Genomic DNA, 21,755 nt, shown 5'->3' with positions numbered 1-21,755 from the left:
CTGCTCTGACGGCCACATATGGCAAAGATGTACCATTGACTGGAGTTTATAATGAGAGCATAATTCACTGTCACCATTAAAAAATTGATTGTGTCTGTTCACAGAGCTTTTTACTGCCAGCAGCTGCAATGTGTGTCATCCCTCTATGGTCTGTGGCCACAACGGAATTCTAATAATTAATTTTATAAAAGATAGTTTTTGTAATCATTATAGAATACCACACAATAATCAGAGATTTTAACAAAAAATGGAGGATGTGAGTAGTGTGTGGTTTTGCATTCTAGGAGGGTTAAAAATAATTTTGAAAGAAGAGAGGAAACCGGAATTCAATCACAGGAATTGCTCGTATTTACCGAGATCACTACGACATGGACACGGAATGGACGCACCACTTTCTAGCAAAAATCTGAAAAATTGCAGACTTTAACGCGTACGTTCAATCATTTACTAAACTTCATTTCTCAAGAGTCTATATAATAGCTGCAATCTTAGTAAAATCACCTGAAATAGTTCAACATTTATAATCCAGTCATCTTCATAATAGTGAAAAGAGAGATAAGATTTATTTATTTAGCGTATGGCTAATACAGACACATCATGAAACTAATTTACTTATATATATTGTAACCTCCCCGCAAAAATACAAAAATAAATAATTGGGGAAATTGAGCTAAGTGTAACCTCTCCGCAGAAATATTTAAATGATAAATGCAAAATGTAGCCAAGCCTAAACTCCCCACAAAATTAAAGAATGATGATTGATCATTAACCCACAATAATATTAATTAAATAGTGAACCATGATCCAAATGGAACCTCTCAGCAGAAATAATAATACCTGATAAATTTCATTAGGACAGCAGTGCTGACCTTCGGCCCTGTGAAATAATTAAACCTGATAAATTTTATAAGGACAGCAGCGCTGACCTTCGGCCTTGTATTCTGAATAACAAAAGCAAAAAATTCTTTCCTCAATAAAAATTGCATCTATATCTGCTCTTATTTATCGACACAGCTTCGTGCAATGCTCGCGTATATTTACTTTTGATTCTTGGAGGAAATGCATAGGAAATATTCTTTATATTGAAATGAATGTTTTCCTTTAAAAGAGTTACTTTATAAAAAAATTATTATTGGGGCATTTTTTGAACAAATTAATTACAACTAACATACATTATTAGATTTGCGCAATGCTGCGTCTTTACCTTCTACAACAATACACATCGTCCCGAATCGTGACCAGTGTCGCAAGAAGAGCACGCCGCCGACGCATGCCGACTTCCGCCCAGCACAACCGTCCACTCGCCACTACTGTCGACTGACTACTACTACTACAGACAGAGTACAACTACTGTTCCTGCCGATTCGCTACACGCAACTGACTTCTCGCGCGGTCAAGCGCAGACTAGCAACGATAAATAACTCTCTGGTCAGAGATTCTGTAATGCCTCGCCATCGCTGGTAATGAATACATACGTGTTTCATAACCCTCCACTGGGGGGGCAAAAATTTGGTAGCGATGGTGAGTCATTTGGACTTGCCATGAGCAACAAATTTTTGTTAACTGACTAACTTTACAATCACAGAATATGTACATATATATATAGGTGCAGAACATGAAATGAAATATAGTGCACATGCACTGAGTACAGAACATATCAGCAAATGACAAAATATATATACAATGAGTGCAAAACATATTCACAAAAGGCAAAAGTGCACACGCACAGTAGTACAGAACATATCAGCAAATCACAAAATATATAGGCCATGAATACAAATCATGATAAAATGATTTTTACTATGTTACAAGAATTAGGATAGGAAAGGGAAGGATTGCATCGTGGTTGTAGCACTTTAGGTTGCACGCAGCTGCACTGAAAGTCCATATCTTTCTACAGAAGCACAACACCAAGTGAGACAATCTGAAGTTCTTTTCCCAGAAGTATTAATCAGCGTAGCCAAGATACTGAAATGTCGTAGTAATATTCCATGTTATCTTTTTGTTAGTACATTAGGTACACCAAACAGTGGGACCATAATAGCATCTCCATCGCTCACGGTAGTGGACAGCATGTTGTGTCAACACAACGCTCTTGCAAGGTACGCCAACATAAAATTAGTGCAAAAACCAAATATAGTGTTCCATGATCATGATGATATACAGGACAAACGGATATTACAGTAATTCCAGGTAATTAGGTCAGAAGGTGAAGGACATTAAGTCACATACTAGTCTTCATTGAGAATTACACTAATAGCTGGTGGCACTCATTGCCCAGTTATTGAACATTTCTGTATCATGTATGTAGTATTACAGAATAATGTTCATGTGTTGTTTTACAGAGAACAATGGCACTCATTGCCTAATTATAAACCATCAGAAGTCTTCATTGAAAACAGGAGCTAATAAATGACATAGTATTACAGAATAATGTTCATGAGTCGTTTTACAGAGAACATTGGCACTCATTGCCTAATTATAAACCATCAGAAGTCATGATTGAAAACAGGAGCTAATAAGTGACATAGTATTACAGAATAATGTACATAAATCGTTTTACAGAGGACATTGGTACTCATTGCCTAATTACAAAGCAATATACATATATTATTTAAGCAATGCATTGCGTTGGGTAATTACTGAAGAATGAAAATATTTGCTTTTGAGTTGTTGCTGCAAATGAAGATGTATAACGTCATTCGTCATGAGTCAGCTGTAGCAAGATTATGAAACAAGTAGAGTATATGTAATGACATTCATAAATGACATAGGTTTAATGAACAACTGCTTATAGCACATTAATTTCATAAGTAATTTCTCGTGTAAAATACAAAAATGGATTATTAAACTGAAAGAAGAAACGCATTTTATGCTGAAAAGTAGTGAACTTCGAATTAACAGGTAGTGAAATGTATATTCAAAAATGTGTTCCCTAGCTGTCCTTTCCAAAACCTTCAGTCATCATACTATGCAATATAACACACACTGTCAAAACGAACTGCAACAAATACTTAAATAACTACATAGCATCTCTTAACTAACAGCAAATATATAAACTTCATCATTATTTTCATCTGCAAAGAAAAACTTCATTATCCATGTCACCATAACTCCATTATTATCATCACCCATAAAGAAAAACTTCATTATTCATAGTAGCATATTCTTCATCATTATTCATCACCATTCATTATCATCTGCAAAAAAAAGTCACTTCATTACTCATTACAAAACTATTCCTTATTTCTAGCACATTTCATCACTAAAACTAAGATGTGTAGTTCTGTCTGACAGCCTGCATCAATCGCCGTGTATTCTGAAAGAAAAAATTAGTTAAGACTGCTGTTCTACGATGTGTATAGTATATTCTTGTTAATGCTTGTTATTTCTGATCGATTTACTCTTCATCACGAAGTATTGTATCCTCTTTCGTTCATTCTGAAGGTGAAATTTCATTTCTGTTTAATTTATTTCTTTTACACGTTATTTCTTTCTGAAAATGATGAACAAAGATTAATGTCTTGCATTTAAATCATATACTCATTAGATAAAAACTGGCTTATAGTAGCATAATTGAGCATACAGCATTGCATGACAGAAAACGTAATATGTCAAAAATCTAGATAGAGTTCAGAGGCAAAAATGTACCCAGTGTATCACAATGTAGCAAAAAAAAAAAAAAAAAAAGTAGTCACGATGTTGAGATATTATAAGGCAAAATGTCAAAGTCAACTGGTGTTTGCTATATCTTAACTATTTCATAGTGCATACAAACAAAACAGGAAAACAATCGTACATACATAAAAAACGATGACAAGAAATGTGACTTTCTTTGTGTTCAGCTTGTATGTTGTGTAGTTAATAGAGGTGAGAATTAAAGACTTTAACGGAGAGAGAATTTAATAAAATTAATATGTCACTAGATAAAATTGCATAATTATTCATAAGATGTGTAAGTTTATCTGGAAAAATATGCACGGTATGATGTGTAACGACAAGAAGAGCGACCTGCAAACCTTACCTTGCCGGGCACTTCCCAAGAAAAATACGACAATCATCAGTAAGTAGTCATGTGAATATAAATGCGTAAGTGGTCATAAAAATTAGCAAATGGCATTACAGCATGTTAAATCATAAAGTATCTTCATTCAATAAAAGGTTTGATATTCGATATGTGGTGGTTTCCTTTCGTTTTTCTGGTTCTCAAAGTTTCGACGTGTACAACATTGGGGTGAGGAGTGGTGCGGATCCGATATGGACCTGCGTATAGAAGTTCAAATTTACTGCACCTACCTTTTACTCTATTGGATAAATAGTGTGTACGTACTAATATCTTCTGTCCAATGTGAAATTCACGGCGTGTACAAACCTGTTTTTGCTGTCTTCTCCGGCGCTCTGCGGCACGTTTGATGTTGTTCAGCGCAATGTCAATTATTTCATGGTGTCGTAGTCGACGAGATGTAGGAAAGTTTACTAATTCTTTAATTTTGTTAGGTGGTTCAACATTTTTCAGTATAACAGACGGAGATAGGATAGTGGATACATTTGGTACGGAATTAATTACATCCTGGAATGAGAGTATGTGTGTGTCCCAATCAATATGTTGTTTATGGCAGTAAATTCTACACAGTCTACCAATTTCTTTCATTAATCGTTCACAAGGGTTCGAAGAAGCATGGTACCTGCATATATAGATCGGAGAAATGTTTCTAGCTCGTAACATACGTGTCCATATAGCAGATCGAAACTGTGATCCATTGTCGGAAATTACTTTCAACACATGCCCTACATGAAATAGAAAATGTTTTACAAATGCTTTCGAAACAGTTTTAGCTGTAGCTTTGCGTAACGGAGTGAAGGTAACAAATTTTGAAGTGAGTTCAACAGCGACAAAGATGTAGCAAAAACTTCTATTAGTTCTGGGAATCGGACCAAAAATGACTACAGCGTCCATATGTCTCAATTTAACAGGTACAATGGGATGTAATGGAGGAATATGTGAAGTTGTACCTGATTTAGCTTTCTGGCAGATTTTACATGACGCTAAAACTCGTCGAATACGTTTCTCCATGTTCGTAAAATAACAGTTCTGTCTCAGAATAAGAAAACATTTTCTGGCTCCGTAATGTGCGTAACTTAAATGAGTATACCAGATTAATTTGTTAACAAATTCATCAGGAATGCATAATATCCAATTGTTGCTGTCAGGATGAGAGCGGCGAAACAGAATGTCATTGTGTACAGTGTAATGGTTTCTAATGGTAACATTATTCCTATCTTGCCAAAGGTGTTTAATCTCTTTCCATACCTTGTCTTTACACTGCTCTTGTGCTATGTCCTGTAATGACGACGAAATGAAATTTTCAAATGCAACTTGTTGAATGTACATGACGCTGAAATTTGCTTTCCAGAAGTTGGTTGCGATGTCTTGCTGCTGATAAGATAAAATGTTATTAAATGTACGCTGAAAATTGTGCTCATTAATTTTACGTCTGTCATGATAGTCATTTCTATACGGCGCATTGCGATAGGAATTGAAATGGTGTGTTTTCTGTACGTACTGATTTCCTTGTTGCTGTGCGTTACTATTTGTTGGAGCTGAGACTATACGTGCATGCGGCACAACATTAAAGCTTGGTTGACCTTGTACATTACATTGTTGGTTACGTATGCTAACCGGCTGGTTTTGTTGCTATTGCGGTGAAAAACCTCTATTGTTATTAAAAATATGTTTGCGACTGCTGAAAATTTTGACAATTGCTGAAAATGCTATACATACTGATGATTAAAATTTTCTCTGATATTAAAGTTCTCGTGGTTGTCATTTCTGGAGCGTCTAATGAAAAATTGTCATTTTCGGTAAAAACATGTCAAATCGGGTTTTCTTTACATTGTTTCTTAATACTAGGTAGAGCAATAGTTGAAGAGCTGTTTTGATAGATATAAAGGATAGTAGAAGAGAAGGCAGCAGTGCAGAAAACTAAAGATGAAACCGCACTACTACGGCTCGGGGCCCTGTGCACGCTACGGCACATACTCATTACAGCGTAATGAATCCCCTGAGGTTAATTACGCGCTGCAAATACATTTCAGCTTTTACGTTACAGGCAATGGCAGTAAAAATTCAGAAGTAAATTGCTGTATCCATGCTAATTCTAATTTCTGCATTACAGCCAATGGCAGAGGAAGTACAAAAATAAATCGACGTATCCAGTTCAATGCGTGTACCTGTGCTCTGTCGTTTTCAAATACCTTAGATTTTATTACAGATACAAATTGCTTATAATCAACGTTCTTGTCACTGAATGTGTGAACAGGGTCACGATTACATGAGAATCTGTTTGTCTGTGTCTTTTCGGATTTTAAGTCGCGTAGCTTTTCGGATTTTAAATCGCATAGTCTCTGTAAATTACGTAAGTTACACTGGCTGTACGAGTGTGAGAAATGTTCGGAATGGCGCGTATGCTGTGCTGTGCTATTGAGTGAAATATTTTTCATTTCTAATACTTTAATACTTTCGTGATTCTGCTTGTTCTGTTGTTCACATTTCTTATCGACTTCCATAATCACAGTGTGTGAAAGTTCTGGTGACTTTAAATTAAACTCGTCGCGTAACTGTGTTGCGTTTTTAGGACATTGTTCAGCGACTGCATTAATTTCATCTCTATGTAATTCTGTTATGCCTGCATGTCTATTATTAAATTCTTGTGCAACAGATGTAATTTCTTCATTACTGTTCCTAGCATGAGCCTTACTTTCTTCACATGATTGTTCTTTTGTGTCGTGACGTTGCACGATAACAGCTGTAATCTGTTCACTAACTTGGTTGTTCTGTTCATTAAGGTTGTCGTGTTTTTTGTCTGACTGTTTCAAACTTTCATTAATTATTTCGATCGACCTGTCATATTTTTCATTGAGTTGTTTGATCTGTTCTCTTAGTTGTTTGTGTTTTCTGTTCTTCATTGATTTGTAGTATTAATGCGATAACTTGATCCACAGTAACATTACCTACTCTATTCTCTGTACTGTTTGATGGCGTAACTGCAATTGTCACGTTTTGTGTATCCATTTGGATATTCTGTGATTCTTGAAAAGGTTTGCCAATCGGATGTGCACTGTTAGTCGCTACACCGGGATCAAATGAATCAGTCGTACTCTGATTACACTGTTCATTTTCATTAGAGAAATTTGTCTGTTCGTTACGTAATTTTTGCAAACCGGGTGTGTTATGCTGGGCAGCGCTCATTGCAACAGAACGCCCCGCGTCATCAATTGTCGTCAAATTAACAGAGGACACAATTGAATTCGTTTGCTCAACGTTACAATAAAAATCATTATTAATGGTTGGTACGCACTGATTGTCAGTAAATGGAGGATTGTCATCATTACACTGCGTGTCGCAAGTACTATCGGTCAAGTTATTTATGTCGGCTATTTCACTCATTATACCTCGCGATGTACTATTAACAGTTTTTCGCGGCATTTTTGCACAAATCACAATTATTCACAAATGAAACAAAGACAATGCAAAACTAACAAACACTATTACAACAGAGAGCAACAAATTGCCGATGATCTGTGGAAGAAAGATTGACAAAGTAAAAATAGCGTTGCGCCAAATGCTAATTACAATTAAATAAATAAGAGCAGATATATGACTACTTTTCAGAAGATTCACAAAGATATACGATCCTGGTCCGGATGTCGCCAATTGTAACCTCCCCGCAAAAATACAAAAATAAATAAATGTGGAAATTGATCTAAGTGTAACCTCTTCGCAGAAATATTTAAATGATAAATGCAAAATGTAGCCAAGCTTAAACTCCCCACAAAATTAAAGAATGATGATTGATCATTAACCCACAATAATATTAATTGAATAGTGAATCATGATCCAAATGGAACCTCTCAGCAGAAATAATAATAACTGATAAATTTCATAAGGACAGCAGCGATGACCTTCGGCCCTGTGAAATAATTGAACCTGATAAATTTTATAAGGACAGCAGCGCTGACCTTCGGCCTTGTATTCTGAATAACAAAAGCAAAAAATTCTTACCTCAAAAAAATTGCATCTATATCTACTCTCATTTATCGACACAGCTTCGTGCAATGCTGGCTTATATTTAATTTTGATTCTTGGAGGAAATGCATAGGAAATATTCCTTATATTGAAATGAATGTTTTTCTTTAAAACAGTTACTTTATAAAAAAATTATTATTGGGGCATTTTTTGAACAAATTAATTACAACCAACATACATTATTAGATTTGCGCAATGCTGCGTCTTTACCTTCTACAACAATACACATCGTCCCGAATCGTGACCAGAGTCGCAAGAACAGTTACCATTGAGTGATCATCTTCAAGTCCCGTATGTCACTACATCTGTAACATGAAGACTGCTGCTTGGCCGAAACGGGTCGTCAAAAAATAAGCATTCTTAACGGCAGTTTATGGTGGATTCGCGATGTCATTCCTAGAATATGTTGATGCTGTTTTAAAATATATATATTTCACTAACTGAAAATGCTCACGTGTATTTCAGTTTACAATGAATCTCAAAACAGTGTATTTGTATGTCTATATGTATACATTAACTATAGACAAAACTGTCACTGTTCGTAATAGCAGCACCGTAATTCTTCACCAATAATTATTTAATTAAGACTCGAATGACTGACTCCACACTCTTTACTTTTTTTGATGAAATGAATCAGAACCGAACAAATGCCTACACTGAACTGGTGCACGGGTACGTCTCGACTTCTACGCTTTCAACTAAAAATAAACCTGGGTCATTCACACACACACACACACACACACACAATCACACATACATAAACAGATACAATTACAGTAAATTTTAGTATTTGATTTAGTAGAATGGATTATACTTCAAGTCACGCAAAGCCAGTGATTCTCGATGCCCTTGCGACAAATTTTCCTGCAGTCGTAAATGTTTGACTTGTAAATTTATTAAAATCTATTGAACAAGCTACGTGTAAATAATTGTAATTAAACTAAGACTGTACTGTAAGATAGCTATAACAAAGTTACTAAGTCAATATCTACATCTATACTCCGAAAGCAAAATTGAGGCTTTTGATGGAGGATACTTTGCGTACGTACTGGTGTCAGTAGACCTTTCCCTGTTTCAATCGCTAGTAATTAGTAGGAAGAACGATTTAAGGTGAACCTCTGCGTGGACTCTAACTTTTCTAATATTATGTTCAAGGTGATATCGCGAAATATGCTCAGGAGGAAGTAATATATTGGTTGGCCGTTCCGGGAGCGTACGCTCTCGGTGTTTTAACAATAGACCACACCGTGATCCAGAACCCATCTCTTGCAGATTCTGCAGTCGTGTTGACCGTGCATCTCCGTAATACTGTCAAATTTACTAAATAAACCTGTAACGAAACTTAGGATCTTCGGTATTTCCTCTATCAGTCCTATCTGGTACAGATCACAGACTAGAGGGCAGTATTCAAATATTGACCGAAAATCTGTGTTGTAAGCTACTTTCTTGGCTGATGGACTACCTTCCTGAGGATTCTTCCACTGAATCTAAACTGACATATGTCTGACCAGCGATATATTTTCTGTTGACTTCAAATCGCTACATACGAATACTCCTAGATACACCGACCTCCTCTTTAATAGCTTGTTATTCCACATTTCAACCACAGTACAACAGCGATTCTGATTTTCACGGATTCTACAAGTCCTTGACAGGATTCCAGAAGTATGTGGCATCACATGTTTACGCACGGCTCAAACAGTTCCCGCAAATTGCGGGATGGTGGTTTACGGCACGCAGCTAGCGCCTGATATGTTTTCGAATGGGTACAGATTAGGCACATTTGCTGGCCAAGGCATCAGTGTGAGTTCACCATAATTCTCCTCAAACCACTGCAGCACGATTCTAACCTTGCAAAATGCACTCTTACTCTGCTGGAAGATGTCGTCGCCGTAGGCAGAGACTTAATACATGAAGCGATGCAGGTGATCCGCAATAATGTTCACCTAGGCCGGTATTACACTATCAAATTTCTTTGTCAAAGATTTGATCAAAGATGTGAACAAATATTCTTCAAATATATTTGACAAAGATCTTTGACGTGGCGCTAAATAGGGGTATTACACTGTCATCATATTTTTCGTCAAAGTTCAAGATGGCTGACAACGACAACTTCTTACTTACCGCAGTAGTTGCATGTACCACAATTCCACTGTGTGCACTGTGTGCACATGCGGAAGAGAAGCGGAGGAAAAAAAGGAAACGTACTTGGGTTATAACCCCCCCCCCCCCCTGTTTCCCGGGGTTTTCTAAATTACAAGTTAACAATGACTGTGAATTACGAATTTTGTCTGGTGTCGGGATAAGGTATCCGAATCCGAAGTAAATAATGATTATTCCGCGGGAAACAAGAGACGTTATAACTTGATCGTTATTGAATGAGTAACTTCATTCAAAACGATCGGTAAATGAAATAATGGAAATAATTTGGAAATAAATGTTGCCAGTGGAAATTTTGCCGAAAGAAATGATTAAGCTGTAAAAGCAATTAAAAAATCGGTCGCCAGCTCAACTGATGAGCGACAGTACGGTTAATTACGTGAATAACTGTGTCAAAAATAAAGTTTACCTGTTTGTAGCGCAGCAGGTGGAAAGGGAGCTTTTACGTAAGTGCTGTGTCAGGCTCAGTAGTCATATAAAATAATGTCATAACAATCTAACTACGCTTAAACATTAACGGTTAACTTTCAATAAGTATTTTGATAACTAAGTGCAATGCTGACAACACACATAATTATGTATCGAGATTTTGAATAATGGACGGTCATTCTGTCTTTAAAATTACGTACTTTGCACAGTTTAATCTACTGATAATGAAAAATATTGCTAATAATTGATTAACTATGTTTTGAATGATAATCATTCATTAATTGGGACATTGTCAAGTGGAATAAGCTTGATAGTTTAATGAAATATCCTTGAACTAACTTCAGCTGAATATGCATAGAAATAAATCTTAATAATCAAATTTATTACTTCAGTCTATTATTAAGTTACTACGGTTGGCATAGGCTAATTAAGTGCAACAATTAACTACGATAACCAATCGTTCAAAACAGTTTGAAATTTACTCTCCACCGTCTTTGCAAATAATTTGATAATTAACATATTTTCTCTTTATAATGGCGTGACGCACTCGGTTCAGTAAGGTAAGGATCGGAAGGAACCTAGTTGGTGTTATTGTCGGGTGGAATGTAACTGCAACACTTCGATTATAAAGTGCTTATTATTAATTGTTCAACTTCAGAGAAAAGCACAGTTACTGGCAAGCCTTCTACAATTTTATCCTACGAAAATTACGTAGATCTTACTTCCCTCGTTGTCGGTGGATCGACGGAAGTCCACGGCGGCGACACAATGTGGCAGCGGGCTTTTTCTGTTGCGACTTGGGCCCACAGTGCGCTTCACATTTAAGCCCTCGTTTCTTCAGCACTATGCCCATTAATCCATAATAACTTGCCCGGCCATGCTTCCAGATATGCCGACCATTACTTTCCCGTCGTACTTAGATCCAAACACTAGCCGCTAGATGTAACACAGCTAGGAATAGCAGCACTCGACTGCACGTCTTACTCCGAGCACGGCGTCACTGCCACTACTGTCCGCTGGCACGCTCACGCGCCCAGCGGCACGACAAAACAATCTCTCTGACTTCAACGTTAACTAAATACGTCCTGACTTGCCAGTGTTAAATATTACATAACATAAACATAGTATTTACAATACATATTTACACTAGACAATACATCGTATGCAAACAGTTTCATGTGTTAAGTAAGCGAAAAAATTCATAGCAAGGACTGCATTGTAGCGTCATAGGGTGAAGCCGTGGCTTTTACGACGACACAATAAAAGCATTCAACAAAACGTGTTCCGTGAACCTATAGTGGAGGACATCAAGTTGTACATCAATTACTTAAGAATGGATGACCATACATTTCTGTATGTGCTCAGTGAACTGTATCCTCCCATCACAACGCTCAATACTCGCTTAAGAACTGCTATATCTGCAGAAGACAGGCTCACTGTAACACTCCGATTCCTTGCTACAGGACAGAGTTATGTTAGGTTAGGTTGTTGTTGTTGTGGTCTTCAGTCCTGAGACTGGTTTGATGCAGCTCTCCATGCTACTCTATCCTGTGCAAGCCTCTTCATCTCCCAGTACCTACTGCAACCTACATCCTTCTGAATCTGCTTAGTGTATTCATCTCTTGGTCTCCCTCTACGATTTTTACCCTCCACGCTGCCCTCCAGTACTAAATTGGTGATCCCTTGATGCCTCAGAACATGTCCTATCATCTTCAATTTTTTGGTCCTGTCCTCCTCAGTTGCGCGTAATACTACGGTATGTTGATGATTTTCACTTATGAACCGTCTGACAGCAACTGAATAAAACACAATTTTAGTGCCACTGTGGCACTAAAATTGTGTTTTATTCAGTTGCTGTCAGACGGTCCATAAGTGAAAATCATCAACATACCGTAGCATGTCCTACCAACCGATCCCTTCTTCTAGTCAAGTTGTGCCACAGACTCCTCTTCTCCCCAGTTCTAATCAATACGTCCTCATTAGTTATGTGATCTACCCATCTAATCTTCAGCATTCTTCTGTAGAACCACATTTCGAAAGCTTCTATTCTCTTCTTGTCTAAACTATTTATCGTCCATGGCTACATTCCATATAATTACTTTCAGAACGGTTTCCCGACACTTAAATCAATTCTCGATCCTAACAACTTTCTCTTGTTCAGAAACGCTTTCCTTGCCATTGCCAGTCTACATTTTATATCCTCTCTACTTCGAGCATCATCAGTTATTTTGCTCCCCAAATAGCAAAACACCTTCACTACGTTAAGTGTCTCATTTCCTAATCTAATTCCCGCAGAATCACCCAACTTAATTCGACTACATTCCATTATCCTCGTTTTGTTTTTGTTGATGTTCATCTTATATCCTCCTTTCAAGACACTTTCCATTCCGTTCAACTGCTCTTCCAAGTCCTTTGCTGTCTCTGACAGAATTACAATGTCATCAGCGAACCTCAAAGTTTCTATTTCTTCTCCATGGATTTTAATACCTACTCCGAATTTTTTTTTGTTTCCTTCACTGATTGCTCAATATACGGATTTAATAACATCAAGGAGAGTCTACAACCCTGTCTCACTCCCTTCCCAACGACTGCTTCCCTTTCATGTCCCTCGACTCTTATAACTACCATCTGGTTTCTGTACAAATTGTAAATAGCCTTTCACTCCCTATATTTTACCCCTGCCACCCTCAGACTTTGAAAGAGAGTATTCCAGCCAACATTGTCAAAAGCTTTCTCTAAGTCTACAAATGCTACGTCCTCATTTATTTGCTTGACGTATTCCAATCTCTGTCTTCCTCTACAGTTTTTGTCCTCTACAGCTCCCTCTAGTACCATGGAAGTCATTCCCTCATGTCTTAGCAGATGTCCTATCATCCTGTCCCTTCTCCTTATCAGTGTTTTCCACATATTCCTTTCCTCTCCGACTCTGCGTAGAACCTCCTCATTCCTTACCTTATCAGTCCACCTAATTTTCAACATTCGTCTATAGCACCACATCTCAAATGCTTCGTTTCTCTTCTGTTCCGGTTTTCCCACAGTCCATGTTTCGCTACCATACAATGCTGTTCTCCAGACGTACATCCTCAGAAATTTCTTCCTCAAATTAAGGCCGGTATTTGATATTAGTAGACTTCTCTTGGCCAGAAATGCCTTTTTTGCCATAGCGAGTCTGCTTTTGATGTCCTCCTTGCTCCGTCCGTCATTGGTTATTTTACGGCCTAGGTAGCAGAATTCCTTAACTTCATTGACTTCGTGACCATCAACCCTAATGTTAAGTTCCTCGCTGTTCTCATTTCTACTACTTCTCATTACCTTCGTCTTTCTCCGATTTACTCTCAAACCATACTGTGTACTCATTCCAACATTTCTACGGAATCCAAACTGATCTTCCCCGAGGTCGGTTTTTACCAGTTTGTCCATTCGTCTGTACAGAATTCGCACTAGTATTTTGCAGCTGTGACTTATTAAACTGATAGTTCGGTAATTTTCACATCTGTCAATACCTGCTTTCTTTGGGATGGGAATTATTATATTCTTCTTGAAGTCTGAGGGTATTTCGCCTGTCTCATATATTTTGCTGACCAGATGGTAGAGTTTCGTCAGGACTGGCTCTCCCAAGGCTGTCAGTAGTTCTAATGGAATGTTGTCTACTCCCGGGGCAGGGTTTCGACTTAGGTCTTTCAGTGCTCTGTCAAACTCTTCACGCTGTATGATATCTGCCATTTCATCTTCATCTGCCTCCTCTTCCATTTCCATAATATTGTCCTCAAGATCATCTCCGCTGTATAGACCCTCTACATACTCCTTCCACCTTTCTGCTTTCCCTTTTTTGCTTAGAAATGGGTTTCCATCTGAGCTCTTGATATTCATGCAAGTGGTTCTCTTTTCACCAATGGTCTCTTTAATTTTCCTGTAGGCAGTATATATCTTACCCCTCACGAGATAAGCCTCTATATCCTTACATTTGTCCTCTAGCCATCCCTGCTTAGCCATTTTGCACTTCCTGTCGATCTCATTTTTGAGAAGTTTGTATTCCTTTTTGCCTGCTTCACTTGCTGCATTTTTGTATTTTCTCCTTTCATCAATTAAATTCAGTATCTCTTCTGTTACCCAAGGGTTTCTACTAGCCCTCGTCTTTTTACCTACTTGATCCTCTGCTACCTTCACTATTTCATTCCTCAAAGCTACCCATTCTTCTTCTACTGTATTTCTTTCCCCCATTCCTGTCAATTGTTCCCTTATGGTCTCCCGGAAAATCTGTACAACCTCTGGTTCTTTCAGTTTATGCAGGTCCCATCTCCTTAAATTCCCACCTTTTTGCAGCTTCTTCAGTTTTAATCTACAGTTCATAACGAACAGATTGTGGTCAGAGTCCACATCTGCCCCTGGAAATGTCTCACAATTTAAAATCTGGTTCTAAATCTCTGTCTTACCATTATATAATCTACCTGAAACCTTTTAGTACATCCAGGGTTCTTCCATGTATACAACCTTCTTTCATGATTCTTGAACCAAGTGTTAGCCATGATTAAGTTATGCTCTGTTCACAATTCTACCAGGCGGCTTCCTCTTTCATTTCTTAGCCCCAATCCATATTCACCTACTACGTTTCCTTCTCTTCCTTTTCCTACTGTCGAATTCCAGTCACCCGTGACCCATAACTATTAAATTTTCATCTCCCTTCACTACCTGAATAATTTCTTTTATCTCATCATACATTTCATCAACTTCTTCATCATCTGCAGAGCTAGTTGGCATATAAATTTGTACTACTGTAGTAGGCGTGGGCTTCGTGTCTATCTTGGCCACAATAATGCGTTCACTGTGCTGTTTGTAGTAGCTTACCCGCACTCCTATTTTTTTATTCATTATTAAAGCTACTCCTGCATTACCCCTATTTGATTTTGTATTTATAACCCTGTAATCACCTGACCAAATGTCTTGTTCCTCCTGCCACCAAACTTCACTAATTCTCACTATATCTAACTTTAACCTATCCATTTCCCTTTTTAAATTTTCTAACCTACCTGCCCGATTAAGGGATCTGACATTCCACGCTCCGATCCGCAGAATGCCAGGTTTCTTTCTCCTGATAACGATGTCCTCTTGAGTAGTCCCCGCTCGGAGATCCGAATGGGGGACTATTTTACCTCCGGAATATTTTACCCAAGAGGACGCCATCATCATTTAATCATACAGTAAAGCTGCATGCCCTCGGGAATAATTACGGCTGTAGTTTCCCCTTGCTGTCAGCCGTTCGCAGTACCAAAACAGCAAGGCCGTTTTGGTTAGTGTTACAGGGCCAGATCAGCCAATCATCCAGACTGTTGCCCCCGCAACTACTGAAAAGGTTGCTGCCCCTCTTCGGGAACCACACGTTTGTCTGGCCTCTCAACAGATACCCCTCCGTTGTGGTTGCACCTACGGTACGGTTATCTGTATCGTTGAGGCACGCAAGCCTCCCCAACAACGGCAAGGTCCCCGGTTCATGGTGGGGGGGGGGGGGGTTTATGTTAGGTATCCAATATTATTAATCTACTTTTGTATTCAGGGTGCCTCACGTTGTAAAGCGCCTCATCAGCTTCATACATCTCTATTAATTTTATAGTTGTTGGTACACACCAATTGTATTTACCGGCAATGTTTATAAAATCACTACAGATGACACAACGCTGCAGCGATGCTAGCGCTAAACGTCGTAATATGTCACGTTGCAGTGAAGAGAAGACAAGCGTTTTCTTTGATCAAATCTACAGTGAGGGCCTAGATTTGACCAAATATTTGACAACATTTGACAAAGTTCCCTATTACACCATCAAATTTCTTCGACAACGATATTGGACAAAGAAATTTAATAGTGTAATACCGGCTTTTGCTCACTGCTGTCATTATGTCTTTCATCACTACCGCAGATCCTCAGTGTACCCAATAGCATAATTCTGCCCTCACCGGTTGCATCTAAAGCGTGATACATGGTTCGTGCAGCCATTTGCCTGGATGACAGCGTGTAAGGAACCAGCCATCGACCCGGTGTCGCAAGAAATGCGATTCATTCGGTGGACGATACGTTTCTATCGAATCACGACAAAAACTGCAATCGTAACTGATGTTGTCGTTGGGTCAACACAGGAACATGTAGGGTCGTATAATGTGGAGCTGCATGTTCAACAGTGCCCTTTGAATGGCGTGCACCGAAACACTTGTGCCTACACCAGCATTGTGCTCTGTCGTCATATCTGCCACAGATCGCTGTCTATCCTGGATTCCACAGTGGGTGATCCACCGACCTCTAAGTTTTGTGATGAGACGCGGTCGTCCAGTACCATACGGCCTTCCCGTTATTTCACCATATTTCAACCACTATCGATAGCTGCTCACGTCAGTATTACTCCAACAGGCGACCAGCTTCGCCGTTTCAGGGATTCTCGTTCCTAGCCGCAGCACCACAACTATGTGCCCTTTGTCAGCACTGCTTATATCAATCAATTTCCGCACTTTCGGCCAGTATCTTATCCACACTACTGGCCATTAAAATTGCTACACCACGAAGATGACGTGCTACAGACGCGAAATTTAATCGACAGGAAGATGATGCTGTGATATGCAAATGATTAGCTTTTCAGAGCATTAACACAAGGCTGGCGCCGGTGGCGACACCCACAACATCCTGACATGAAGAAAGTTTCCAACCGATTTCTCATACTCAAAGAGCAGTTGACCGGCGTTGCCTGGTGAAACGTTGTTGTGATGCCTCGTGTAAAGAGGTGGACGCGTACCATCACGTTTCCGACTTTGATAAAGGTCGGATTGTAACCTATCGCGATTGCGGTTTATCGTATCACGATATTGCTGCTCGCGTTGGTCGAAATCCAATGACTGTTAGCAGAATATGGAATCGGTGGGTTCAGGAGGGTAATACGGAACGCCGTGCTGGATCCCAACGGCCTCGTATCACTACACTCGAGATGACAGGCACCTTATCCGCATGGCCGTAACGGATCGTCTAGCCACGTCTCGATCCCTGAGTCAACAGATGGGGACGTTTGCAAGACAACAACCATCTGCACGAACAGTTCGACGACGTTTGCAGCAGCACAGGCAGGAGAGCCTGCGATGGTGTACTCAACGACGAACCTGGTTGCACGAATGGCAAAACGTCATTTTTTCGGATGAATCGTGGTTTTGTTTACGGCATCGTGATGGTCGCATCCGGGTTTGGCGACATCGCTTTGAACGGACATCGGAAGCGTGTATCCACCATCGCCATACTGGCGTATCACTTGACGTGATGGTATGGGGTGCCATTGGTTACTCGTCTCGGTCACCTCTTGCTCGCATTGACTGCACTTTGAACAGTGGACGTTACATTTCAGATGTGTTATGACCCGTGGCTCTATCCTTCATTCAGTCCCTGCGAAACCCTACATTTCAGCAGGATAATGCACGACCGCATGTTGCAGGTCCTGTACTGGCCTCTCTGAATACAGAAAATGTTCGACTGCTGCCCTGGACAGCACATTCTCCAGATCTCTCACCTATTGAAAAGTCTGGTCAATGGTGGTCGAGCAACTGGCTCGTCACAATACGCCAGTCACTACTCTTGAAGAACTGTGGTGTCGTGTTGAAGCTGCATCGGCAGCTGCACCTGTACACGCCATCCAAGCTCTGTTTGACTCAATGCCCAGGCGTATGAGGGCCGTTATTACGGCCAGAGGTGGTTCTTCTGGGTGCTGATTTCTCAGGATCTATGAACCCAAATTGCATAAAAATGTAATCACATTTCAGTTCTAGTATAATATATTTGTCGAATGAATATCCGTTTATCATCTGCATTTCTTCATGGTGTAGCAATTTTAATGGTCAGTAGTGTAAAATGACTTCCCATTCGTCTCCTTCCGCTTATATATTTTCCTTACTGCGTCACGTGCCCGCAACACCACCAGGGGGCACTGAGCCTCGCTGTGGGCAGTGGTCACAATGTTGAGGCACCTCAGAACATTTATTGAAGTAATTGCTTCCAGTGATTGTGCTGCAGTCGTGTAATAAACAACAAAGTGTCTTTCTGTCTATTCACATTATTTTGCATTTGTTTATGTTGAGGGTCAATAGCCAATCCCGGGACTAATCGTAGATTCTCTGCGAGTCTTCCTGCATTTGGCTACAATTTGGCAGCGTTGCAACTTCTCTGTACTCAACAGCACCGTCCGTGAAAAGCCTCATGGAACTTTCGACATTACCTGCAGAGTGATTTACATATACTATGGGAAGTAATGACATTATAACATTCACCGGTGGCACGCCCGAAGTTACTTTTATGCCTGAATAATTCTCTCCGTTGAGCGAGACGTACTCTTTTCTGTTTGCTAGAAACTCTCCAGTCCAATCGAACAAACAGCTGATCTGATATTAGGCAGCAGTGCACAACTAACGAACGCGTTTCGCAAGTCTAGGAGCACTGCATCTATACTCATACTCATAAATTGAGGATAATGCTGATACATGGTGAAACAACGCTCTGGTGGGCGGTTTGCGAATTTAAACCACCTCGGGGTGTGACCATGCGGTGCATTTGATCTGCGGTCGTCGCACGGTGGCGCTGGCAGCAGTTCACATACGCAGAGGTATGTTGGTGCATGTCAGAGTACGGTGCAGCGAGTAAGTTTGGAGACGTTTTCAGAAGTGCTAATGGTGACTGTGTGTTGAAAATGGCGCGAAGAACACGGACTGGTGACGTTATGAGGGCTAGAATACTAGGGCGACTGGAGGCTTGTCAGACACAACAGGTTGTAGCACGGGCCCTCCGTGTGCCACAAAGTGTGATGTCAATATTATGGAAACGATTCCATCAGACAGTAAATGTGTCCAGGCGTTACACTACGGGACGTCCACAGTGTACAGCACCACAAGAAGACCGATATCTCACCATCAGTGCCCGCAGACAGTCACGGAGTACCGCAGGTAGCCTTGCTCGAGACCTTGCCGCAGCCACTGGAACAGTTGTCTCCAGATACACGGTCTACAGACGACTGAACAGACATGGTTTATTCGTCCAGAGACCTGCAAGGTGCATTCCACTGATCCCTGGTCACAGGAGAGCCCGTAAAGCCTGGTGTCAAGAACACAGTACATAGTCGTTGGAACAGTGGTCCCAGGTTATGTTCACGGACTAGTCCAGGTATAGTCTGAACAGTGATTCTCGCAGGGTTTTCATCTGGCGTGAACCAGGAACCAGATACCAACGCCTTAATGTCCTTGAATGGGACCTGTATGGAGGTCGTGGTTTGATGATGTGGGGTGGGATTATGATTGGTGCACGTACAACGTACAACCCTGCATGTCTTTGACAGAGGAGCTGTAACAGGTCAGGTGTATAGGGATGTCATTTTCTACCAGCATGTCCGCCTTTTCAGGGGTGCAGTGGATCCCCCCTTCCTCGTGATGGATGATAACGCACAGCCCCACCGAGCTGTCATCATAGAGGAGTACCTTGAAACAGAAGATACCAGGCGAATGGAGTGGCCTGCCTGTTCTCCAGACCTAAACTCCATCGAGCACCGCTCGATATATGGCTCTGAGCACTATGGGACTTAACATCTATGGTCATCAGTCCCCTAGAATTTAGAACTACTTAAACCTAACTAACCTAAGGACATCACACAACACCCAGTCATCCGGTCGACATATCGCTGCAGATCTTCAAACCCCTACGACACATCAGGAGCTCCGACAGGAACTGGTGCAAGAATGGCAGGCCATACCCCAGCACTGCTCGACCACCTGATCCAGAGTATGCAAATCCGTTGTGCGGCCTGTGTACATGTGCATGGTGATCATATCCCACATTGATGTCGGGGTACATGCGCAGGAAACAGTGGCGTTTTGTAGCACATGTGTGTCGGGACGGTTTTCTCTACTTGTCACCAATACCGTGGACTTACAGATCTGTGTCGTGTGTGCTCCCTATGTGCCTACGCTATTAGCGCCAGTTTTGTGTCGTGCCACGTTGTGTGGCACCACATTCTGCAATTATCCTTAATTTATGAGCATGGGCATACTTAAGCGCTTTGATCTACTTCCTTCTGGGTTCGTGGACGAACAGAGAGAGCCGGAACGCATGTCGATTCCTCCAGAGAAGATTATCGGTACTCAAAAAGTGTGATAATACGCAAGCATAAAACGAGTCCCAAAACTCTAGAACTGACAGACATCACAGTTATATGCCTATAGTTTTGTCTCCGGTCCACGACCTACCTTGATAATGGGAACGACCTGTACTTTTCTCTCAATCATATGAAACGCTTCGCTTCTCCAGAGAACAATGGTACACTGCTGGTAGAACAAGGGCAACTTCTTTCGCATAATCTACTTAGAATCGAATTAGTATCCGATCAGATCCAGTGGCCTTTTCTCATTCGTGTGATCTTAGTTACTTTTCTATCCCTTCTTCACTTATTTCAATATCTGTTATTTTGCCGTTCGTGAGTTTATTTGAAACAGGAAGTTCAGTGTGATCTTCCTTTGTGAAGCAGTGTTGGAAGAATATGTATAGTACGAGTATTTCGGCCTTTTCTGTGTCATCCTCCTTTTAAGTGCGATTATGATCGCGTATTATGGGGAGAGATGGCTTCGATTCGTTCGGTGATTCAGTATAAAATCCAAAATTCTTAGGATTTTCTGTCAAGTCGGCAGACAGAATTTTACTTCAGAATCCATTAAACGCTTCGCACATAGCCCTCCTTGCGCTGATTATGGCTTCTTTTACTTTTTGTTTGTCTGTCAGGTAGTATGTGCCTTTAAATCTGCAGTGAAGCCTTCATTGATTTCGAAACAGCTTTCTAACACAGTTGTCGAATCAAGGCGGGTCTTTTCCATCCCTCACAACTACAGCGCAGTATGCAACGCTCTTCAACTTAGTCGATTGATGCTCAGCATTGCCAGCGTTGGGGATGATATTTTCTTGTTATCCTGTCAGATAATCTTGAATCAGTTTCTTGTCGCTGTTGATGAAATCAAAGCTCTTCTTACCTTTCTATGTATTCCTATTTACAGCTTTATTCAGAGATGCTGTAACGGTCTTCTG

Source organism: Schistocerca americana, chromosome 8 (assembly GCF_021461395.2).
Source record: "Schistocerca americana isolate TAMUIC-IGC-003095 chromosome 8, iqSchAmer2.1, whole genome shotgun sequence".
Taxonomy (NCBI): domain Eukaryota; kingdom Metazoa; phylum Arthropoda; class Insecta; order Orthoptera; family Acrididae; genus Schistocerca; species Schistocerca americana.
The sequence above is the reverse complement of the archived record's forward strand: the minus strand, read 5'-3'. Positions refer to the sequence as shown.